General features: G+C 41.9%; 1 pseudogene; it reads left to right on the forward strand.

The window, feature by feature from the left end:
* Window positions 1-321: 321 nt before the first annotated feature.
* LOC112469347 lies at window positions 322-440 on the forward strand (annotated as a pseudogene).
* The last annotated feature ends 10,398 nt before the right edge of the window (window positions 441-10,838 follow it).

Raw genomic sequence — 10,838 nt, forward strand, 5'->3', positions numbered from 1 at the left:
TGATCCCTATCCTGCCACCAAGGCTGAAAAAAATGCCCCTTTGTTAGTGCTGCCATCATCACAGACATTGTAGAATTGTCATTTCTGTCCTATAAGTCCATCTCAAATTTCACCCATCTGTTCATTTCCCTCAAAAAACAGAGATAACTAATGAGGGAGTAAAGCCGTCCCTTTACGCGGTAGACGTGTAAAGATAATGCTGAGTGTCTGGGAGAAGCGAGGAAGCCGTTTCATTAATGTACACCTTTTTGTGTCTTTGTATTTTGAGCTGTATGAATTTGTTACTTATTTTAAAAGATAAAGTTCAAAGTGAACTTTGAAGTCAATGGCCATGCCACCCTGAAGGTGCCCAATCTTGTCTGATCTTGGAAGCTAAGCAGGGTCGAGCCTGGCTAGTACTTGGATGGGAGACCACCTAGAAAGACCAGGTGCTATAGGTGTAAAAAAATAAAAAGCAAAGTGCACTTTGATTTTCAAAAATGTGTACAATATGAACTAATACTGGTTTCTTGACGATTTATATGATGATTTGGAGGAACAACATATTTTCAGAGCCGATTAGCTGTCTCTGTCATTCATATGTTAGGGATGTAGAAGCCCAGATTTTTAATTTTTGAGGAAAACCTCATTCTATCTCAGCAGGTTATACAGTTTGGCTGCTTGAGGTGTCAGGCTACATATGAGTCTTCTCTTACTTGGACTATTCTAACCGTAGGGAACATGTTTGTTGCTTTTATCGCTGCTGCCCTATGACTATTCTCAGAGCAATCAGTTTGTCTTCTTAAAACACAAATCGGATCATGTAACTGCTCTCCTCAGAACCCTTCAGTGTTTCTCTGGCTCACTCAGGGCAAAATTCAGTGTTTTTACCTTGACCTACAAGGCTCTATGTTATTGATTCTAAAACTTTGAATTGTGGCCATAGTAAGAAATATATTTTACATGATGTCTCAGTATACACTATATACATTTTTAAAAAGTTTCAAGAAACTATATTTTTCTTATGTATCTAAAAAGCATATAGGATTTCAATTACATTTAAATACAGCATGACTAATTATCTGGTAATTTCATTCAGTATACTTTTCATCTCTAGAAGTTCATTTGGGGTCTGTTTTTAATATCTTCTAAGTTGCTATTTGATTTTTCGAACATATAGAATAAAGTTATAATAACTGTTTTACCATCCTTATTGGACAATTCTGACATCTAGGTCAGTTCTGGTTTGGTTTTGATTGATTGATATTTCTCCTCATGTGGGTCATGTTTTCTAGCTTTGTCGTATGCCTGGCACTCTGTTTAGATGTCAGACACTGTGAATTTTACCTTACTAGATGTGAGATATATTTGTATTCCTGTGAATAACATCGGGCATCGTTCCAGGATGCAGGTATGTTACTTGGAAACATTTGATCCTTTTAGACCTTGCTTTTATGAAAAGTTAAGGACCTCCAGAACAGGGCTATCTCTAGGGCTAACTGTTCCCCACAACCGAGGCAAGACCTTTCTGGTTCTTGGGCATAATGCCTCTTGAATTCTAAGGTTTTACACTCTGGCTGTTGGGGACAGGCACTGTTTCTGTCTCTGTGTGAGTGAGTGCTAGACATTGTTCTCTCTCGTTCTTCTGGATGGTTCTTTCCCCAGCCTCAGATAATTTCCTCACATGTATTTATTGATAACCACTATGATGGATCCCTCTCTAGATACCTGGGGTTTCCTCTCTCAGCTCCTAGTCTCTGGCCCTCCGTCCTACAAATTCTCACCACCTTGGTCTCTGGACTCTCAGCTCCATTTCCTCGGTCCAGGGGCTCCATTTCCTCGGTCCAGGGGCTCTGTCGGGCTCCGCCTTGTTCTCCTCTGTGCTGAAGCTTGGAAACTCTCAAGGCAGTCAGCTGGGACAATTGTAGGACTCACCTAATCTTATTTCATTCAGACCATTGTCACAAAAACATTCATATTGCTAACAATATTAGGAAATATGATAGAGCGATAACTTTTTTAAGTCTTGTTTTTTACTTGAAACAAAAATGCTACCGTTGATAATATTCTTTCTGAGAAACAAATTTATCATAATTGAAACTGTCAGGGTACTGACATGTTTACCAACAGTTGGTAAACATGTTTACCAACATGTTTACCAATACGATCCACTGTTGGTAAACATGTCAGTACCCTGACAGTTTCTGTGCATTTAGCTTAACTAACTGTAAACTGTTTTAATGTAAAATTCAAATAACACAGCCAAAACCCTCCCTTTAGGAAATTGACATTCACATGCCAAAAAAATCAAATGGAACACCATTCTACAAAAGATCGAACGACCTATTCCTTCCATTTATTCATCACATGCTCTTCACTATTTTATAATATTTTCTATGGAGAGAATATAAAGCTTATTCAGTTTCCTGGGAAAGAATCAGAATTTGTTTACTGCCGATGGTTGGGATGCATAAAGCATACAACTTCAGCAACAGATGCACCCACTATCAGTAGCACCACTATAAGTTTGTGATTGAAAAACTCCAGAATTCTGATACATTCTATTTTTCACAATCCCCATTAAAAAAAATCATATGATGCATGTAGAATTACATAGATTGCATTCTCTGCAAGTTTTACAACTACGTATGACCAGGTGAACATGTTCCTAGGGCCCTCCTGGGGCCATGGCACGTAAGCTTCTCCAACTTCATGGTAAAGGCTCCTGAGTCCAAGAGTTACTCACGGACACCCTCTCCTATACCCAGCTTGGTGCTGCGTTTTTTCGAAAGCACCTAAGAAGGAACTGCACTGATCACTGCTTATCAGTATTCATGGGCCCGTGAGGGAGAATATAAGACTGCACAAATGAGAAACACAAGACACAATCTCAAAACTGACATCCAGGCCCTAGGAGAACTTTGGAGGTGTCTCAGTTCGGGCTGCTATAACAAAGTACGCTAGACTGGGTGGCTTATAAACAACGGAAATGTCTTACAGTTCAGTTCTAGGGGCCGGAAGTCTGAGATCAGGGCGCCAGGATGGTCGGGTTCTGGGAAGGACTTGCTTTCAGGTTGCAGACTGCTGATTTCTCATTGTATCTTCATATAGTGAAAAGAGAGAGCTCTGGTCTCTTCACCCCTTGTAGTGGCCCTGATCCCGCTCATGAAGACTCCACACTCATGACTTAAATGTCTCCCAAAGGCACCACTTCCCAATACCATCACCCTGGGGATTTAGGTTTCAACACACAAATTTGGAGGTGGAGACACGAACATTCAGTCCATAGCAGGGGGTCTGGGAAGCTTTCTCCTTGAGGCCACCTTGTCCCTGGAGACCAAATCTTCAGATTTAGCTATGACCCAGGATCACTTAGGATCAGAGGGCAAATTGGGGGATAACAGATAAAGCGACAAATTAGGAAACTTATTTTTTACTGAGAGAATGAATTTTGCAAAATTCAAATCTAAATTCCCAGTTCATTTACTATATGTACTTTTTCGCTACATAAGATTTATAAGATTGAAACTGATAAAATGCAGTGTATAATTGGACACTAGTTTATTTGTATTTAATGAGTAAAGAAAGCGTGGATACTAAAGTCGACTATTATGATAAAGTGAACTAAAATAAAACTGATATATGAACTAATGAATTAAAATAAAGTGCTTATCTTTTCAAATAAACCAGGTTTAAACTAACAAAAAGTTAAACACAAAGAATAGAAAGTTATTACAAAGTTGGCTACAAAAATATATTTTTAAAAGGTGACTCTCAAGGCAATGCAAACAGCTAAGCAGTATGCTTAGCATTAAGATACAGAAATGGAATGGATGGATTTACAGACTGTCTCCCTGTACCTTCTGGAAGGAAAGGTTTGTGGAGACGCAGTAACGAGCCTCAGACTCAGGCTGGGCAGCAGGGATGCTTCTTGGCTTGTGAAATCTGCTGACCTAAGAATGCCCATGAGAGACCAGCGACAATGTATGTGTTTTGCAGCACTAGAGCTATTAGGAAAAAACGTGGAGGAAGTAGATCAATCTGAAATCAACTGCTCCCCAGTATAAATGGGAGTGTCCCCAGAGATTGAGACCTCATCATATTCACCCTGCTGTCCCCACTCTGAGTATGGGTTAACACTTAGGCAGCAATGTAGCTTAAAAGCACTTTTACTATATTTTCTTGTTTGCTCACACATCATCAGAGAATGATTTATCAAAGTTTATGGAAAGAAAGATAGCTTTATAATTTAAAGTGGCCATCCTCACCCGTAGCTGCACATTCGAAACACCGGGAGGTTTTAAAAATCGTGATGCGCAAGCTGTACTCCAGGCCAATCAGAATTCAGGGGCTGGGAGCCTGGTGGAGTGGTGGCCGCATGTAGAGCTGCTTCTGCTTTAATGTCCACCTGCGCCTTGGCCTGGGTGAGGGTCGGGAAGGGCCTCTGGTCTCTGAAGATCGTCTCCATCATTTCCCAGGAACCCCTGGCCCCGCCATGGGAGGGACTCGGAGCCCAAGGTGGGGTCGGGAGAGCGGCTTTGAAGAGCTTTTTGGTAAACAGGCTTAATGAAGTGGGAACTCAGCCTGCTGTCCAGCTGCCCCAAATTATCTGAATTTAGAAAGGAACACACAGTTACAGTGAGTGCTACATTTTATTTTGGCCCAGGCAGACCCAAAACCATAGCTAGAAAGAGAGACAGTAAAGTCCCCATTCAGAGCCTGCTGCCTCCGAGAATTCAGGTGATTTCTCATTTGTCTTCCAATTCAGCTCACAATTCAGAGCAGCTGTCTCCCTTTTATCCTATAAGCCACCTTCATTGTTTACCAAATGGGTTTTCATGTTTTGGTTTACTTCTGTACTTTCTGTTTGATTAGTAATCTACCCATTCAAGTCACTACCATACTGTTTTAATGACTGAGGCTTTATAATGCCTTTTAATATCTGGTCAGGCTATTTCCCTTTTATCATGCTTTTTTTTCAGAGTTGGAGACAAAGGTTTAATCAAAGTCACAAGTTTACCAAAGTTACATTTAATCTTTCATGTCCATGGTTTGCAAATTCTTTCCCTCCTTGCCCCTAGCCCCTATTCTCTTCATCTCTGGAGAATTTTTTTCCTTCAACTTAAAACGTAAAAGTAGATGAAGAGGAGTGGCCCAGGTGAAATGTGGTGGGCGCTGGAGCCTGTCTCTGGAAGCATTGCCATAGAAACCTCTGGTTTTGAAGAAGGGTCTGAAAAATCACCGACTCATGTACTTATCATGCTGCATGATAATTTGCTAGAAATGGCAAGCAGTTCTTCTAAATAACTGCAATTAATATTATTTTATATTGAAACTAAAAAAAAAAAGGTTCTCTTCTCATTCTGTAAACATCTTAATCTATTGACTAATAGTAGTATTCTCTCACCTGATGTCTCTCTCATTCCTCTCTCTGTCTCCCACACACCGGCACACATTTCTCAGGGGACATAGCCAGAACTTCCTTCATACTCTCTCAAGACTAGCGTGAGGCATGGCATGATTTCAGAGCAAGATCCCCTTAAGACCTTCTTCATCTACTAATTAATCCCCATCACTTCTTTTACAAGAGAAAAATCCTTTTGTGACATAAAAGAAAATAGCAAGCATTAGTGTGAATAAGCTCTTCTCCAAGCATTTATAAATCCCTTCTTTGGATAGCTACCAAGCAAGAAGACGAGGAAACCATGGAGGCCACTGAAGGGGTTAAGGTCATAGGGAGGGGAGAGGAGGTGTACAGAAGACTCTGGAGACCTCACAGTTTTGTAGTGGTCTCTTGTTGTCATTATTTACCTGTATACAGAGAGAACTTTGGGGCTGATGTGAGCTGGAGCCAGAAAGATATAGTGAAGCCTCTGATTATGGAAGTTTCATTTTCATTTGTGGGTAAACTGGCCTGTTCGGCCATCATTTTGTTCAGCGTCTACTGTAGGCAAGATACGGTAGGGAATACAGAGATTTTTTTTTTAAAAAGATGCTTTCCTCAAGGTTTTTGTGACTTAGAGAAATAGGCAATAACCTCACAAAGATAGAGGTGAGTGATAAATTCAGTAGAAAAGAACAAGTGAAAACATGACCTTGGGTATCATGATGGCTTTTTACATACAACACCAAAGGTATAACCCATGAAAGAAATAACTGATTCATTATATTGCATTAAAATTAAGAACTTCTGTTTTTCGAAAGACACGGTCAAGAAAATGAGAAGTCAAGACACAGACTGGGAGGAAATATTTGAAAAAGATATTTGATAAAGGATTGTTATTCTAAATATACAAAGAACTCTTAAAACTCAACAATAAGAAAATAAGCAACTCGATTTAAAAAATGGGCAAAAGGAGATATACAGATGGCAAATAAGTATATGAAAAGATTCTCAACATCATATGTCATTATGAAATTGCGAATTAAAACAACCTACTAGAGTGGCCAAAATTTAAAGCACTGCCAACGCCGAACGCTGACCAGGATGTGGAGCAGCAGGAACTCTCATTCACTGCTGGTGCAGCCACTTTGGAAGACATTTGGTTTTCTTACAAAACTAAACATACTCTTACCTAATGAGACCCAGCGGTCACGCTCCTTGGTATTTACCCAAAGGAGCTGAAAACCTAGGTCACACAAAAACCTGCACATGGATGTTGTAGCATTTATTCATAACTGCCAAAACTCGGAAGCAACAAAGATGTCCTTCAGTGGGTGAATGGATGAATAACCTGTGGTGCATCCACACAATGGAGTATTAATCAGCGCTAAAAATGAAATAACCTATCAAGTCATGAAAAGACACGAAGGAACCTTAGATGCATATTACTAAATGAAAGCAACCAATCTACAAAGGCTACATGTTGTGTGATTCCAACTATATGACATTCCAGGAAAGGCAAAACTATGAAGATAGTAAAAAGGTCAGTGGATGCCAAGGGTCGGGGGGAGGAAGGGATGAATAGGCAAAGCACAGAATTTTTAGGGTGGTGGAACTAAAAATGGTGGATACACGTCATTATGCATTTGTTAAAACTTATAGAATGCACAACACCAAGAGTGAACCTTAATATGAACTATGGACTTTGGGTGTTATGTGTCAATGGTTCATTGATTGTAATACATGTATAACGCGTGGGGAGCGTTGATGGATATTGGGGGAGGTTGTGCACACAGGGAGGGAGTGGGCAGCGGATACATGGGAACTCTGTACTTTCTGTTCAATTTTGCTGTGATCCTAAAATTGCTCTGAAAAATAAAAGTTTTTTTAAAAGGCAGTTTACACAAGCAAACAGTTTAAACTTCATCAGCTTAAAAAATGCATGGAAATATGTTAACTATCAACAGCCAGTTGCCTCTAAGTAAAGGAATCGTTGGTTAAGAAAAAAATGAATCATAGACTTAAATATAATACCTAAAACTGTGAAACTTATAGAAGAAAACAGGGAAAACATCTTTATGATCTTGTGTTAGGCAAAGATTTCTTGGATCAACACCATAAACATTCACTAAGAAAAAAGATACACTGAGCTTCATCAAAAAAAGGTTCTGTTTTTTAAAACACAGTGTTGAGAAAATGAAAAGATGGCTTACAGACTGGGAGTAGATATTTGTTAAAGACATATCCAGAAAAAAATGTCAGGATATGTATGTATATATGTGTGTGTGCGTGTGTGTGTGTGTGCGCATGTGTGTGTGTAACCAAGAATAAGAAAATAACTCAAATGGGAAAACTATTTGCATAGAAATTTCGCTAAAGAATAGATATGGATGGCAAATGATCACATGAAAAGATGCTCAACATTATTTGTCACTAGGCAAATGCAAGTGAAAGCTACAGTGAGACATCATTATACACCTATCAGACTAGCCAGAAAAAAAGTGACAGCACCAGTTCTGGCAAATTCAATTCTCATGCATTGATGGGAGGAATGCGAAGGGGTACAGCCACGCTGGAAAACAGTTCGGGAGTTTCGTATAACATTAAACATACACTTACAACGTGATCTAGCAATCCCACTCCTAGGTATATGCCTACAAGAAACGAACATTTGTATCCCCACTAAAACCTCTACATGAATAGTTTTAGCATTTTTATTTCTAATTGTCCTAAACTCGAAACAATCCAGATGTCTTTCAACTGGCGAATGGATAAATAAACAAATACATCCGTACAATGGAATACTTAGCAATAAAAAGGAAATACTACTGAGATACACAGTAATATGGATGAATCTCAAATGCTTTGTTAAGTGAGAGAAACTAGACTCAACAGATTATATAAGGTATAATGCCATTTATGTGACATTTGGGGAAGGGCAAAACTATAGGGGCAGAAAGCAGATCAGTAGTTACCAGGGGTTGGGGGCGGCAGGGAGAATTGCATGCAAAAGGTCATTTGGAATTTGGAAAACTGTTCTTTATTTTAATTTTCATGGCAGTTACACAGCTCTGCTTTAGTTATCTCATAGAACTGTATAACTAAAAGGATAAATCTTACTGTCTGTAAATATAATGTGTGTGTGTGTGTGTGTGTGTGAGTGAGTGTGTATGGGGAGAGACAGGGAGAATTTAAGTAACTGGCTCTGGCGATTGTGGGGGTTGGCAAGTTCAAAATCTGCAGATAGGCCAGCAGCCTGGAGACCCAAAGCAGCAATAACGTTGCAGCTCAAGTCCAAAGGCAGTCTGGAGGCAGAATTCCCTCTTCCTCAGGGGAGGTCGGTCTTTTTCTATTAGGGCCTTCAACTGATTGGATGAGGCCCACCCACACCATGAAGGGTAATCTTTACTCTTAGTCTTTTGATTTGAATGTTAACCCCATTTTTAAAAATCCCTCCACTGAAACATCTAGAATAGCATTTGACCAAATATATGGCTGCTACAGACTAGCCAAATTGACACATAAATTAACCATCACTCTCGGCAAACGTTAACTGAACATAACTTCCCTGATATAGCAATGTAAAAGGGAAACGTTCCTGTTGTCACCTGTCTCACAATCTGGTCAGGTGTAGCGGCTTGCACACACAGGAGGGAGCAACTAACTAGTTCACCCTGCTGGTGGACGTGAGGGAGTGGAGTGAGGGAAGGCTTTTCAGGGGAGGTGACAATCGAACTGTGTCTTGAAGCCTTGTTGCTTTTTTCTGAGTTCCTAGAACAGTGCTTGGCACATAGCTTAATAAATATTTGTGAATGAAGTTGGCAGCTATGGAAAGAGGTAGAGTAAGACTGATAATCCTTGCTAAGGAGTCGAATGCAATGGAGAGTGCCTGGCAGATTTTAAACAGTTCGTGAGACCAGCGTTGAGAAGTCTGGTGGCAGTGTACAGAGAAGAATGCTGGAGGAGCAGCCCAGAGGCTACTACATTAGACCGGGCACGACATAAATAGGCAGCTAACTAAGACATTGGCAAGCCTAATTGGTGAGGGATTGAGAGGAAAAAGATTTGGGAGGCAGGACTAAACGTTGGAGAGGCTCCGGGCATGGACCAAGCACCGGAAGGGCCCTCGCACGCCCTTAGGAGAGACCCAGAGGAGGAAAGCAACTTGCCCGTGGCCACACAGCATGCTGACAGCGTATACTGGACCAGAACCCCGCTCCTACCTCTGGTTGGTGCTCTTTCCACGCCGGGTGGCCTGTGTTCTCTCTCTTGCTCTCCTAACCAACCGTGTCCTCAGGAAAGTTTCCATTGTCATCCGAGCCTGTACAGTGGGAGGTACAGGCTCTCCCGTGTCCCCCAGGCCTCCTCACTCAGTGCCTGCCACCTTGGGCTGCAGAAGGAAAGGCCATGGTGCTGCTGACCAGCTGGAGAGTCTGTGGGGTTGGCGATGGGGAAAGAGGTCACCTGAGGCTGCTTCTGGGCGCAGGCCTCATCCTGGAGCAGCTGCCTGCTCTGCATGGCTATGAGGCTGACCCAGAGTGGCGGTTGTTATTTTAAGTAATTCACGTTGGAGGGAGGAAGTGACTGAGGAAAATGTGAAAATGAGTAGCTCTTGCAAGATGTGTGTGATAAAGGGAACAGGGAACATAAAGACTGACGAAGAGGCACATCTGTTATTTTTGCTCCTTTTTATAGCAACTTCCAAGTCAGACTTTTCACACTAAGTAGGAACCCCTTAGCTCCTGAGCAATTTCCTGACCCAAGCCCTCATTAGCCCTGGTGGGAGCAGAGGAGGGTGGCTGCTGTGGGGGCTTCAGAACCAGAGCGAGCCCTCGGAGCAGCACCCCCCTCCACCCCCAGCTCTGTGCAGGCGGAGGTGGTGGGCTTTGAATGCCAGCCCTTTTCTCTTTTGCCCTCCATTTATTGAAGAAGGGGGTGGCCTGCCTCAATCAGTCCCTGAACCCAGGGACATTCGTACCCAGACTGTTCTTCACAAGCAGCCAGGAATGCAAAAGGGACGTTTTTATAAGAAGATGGACACTGTCTCCTTAATGTGGGGGAAATACTGGCATTCTCTCCGGAGTCATTTTTCCTCTTTTTGGAGGTGGATGGTGTGCCCAGTGGCCAGGCACCAGTGGGGCCTGGGCCTGGGGACTGGCCTAAGTGTCAGGGGTCAGGCTGATGGAGCCTAATAACTCAGAGCTTTCTTCCATGGGACTGCTCTCTGTTCCAAGGCCCATTAGCTGCTGTGAGGAAGGACTGCTGGAGGACCACTGTCCCTGAAATAGCCCCCAGTCAGCCTGCTGTGGGGCCTCCGACGTCCCCTATGCACCACCTTTAAAATGAAGCATCAAAGGCTCTGGTTAAAAAAAAAGAAAACATGGCGGGCGAGTGTATGGATTAAACTGTTAGCGGTTAGCGCCTTAGCTCTCATCAGCTGAGTTCTGTTGATGTGTGCTCAGCTCTGTGCTGTGCT

This window comes from Pteropus alecto, unplaced genomic scaffold, assembly GCF_000325575.1.
Source record: "Pteropus alecto unplaced genomic scaffold, ASM32557v1 scaffold146, whole genome shotgun sequence".
Lineage (NCBI taxonomy): Eukaryota > Metazoa > Chordata > Mammalia > Chiroptera > Pteropodidae > Pteropus > Pteropus alecto.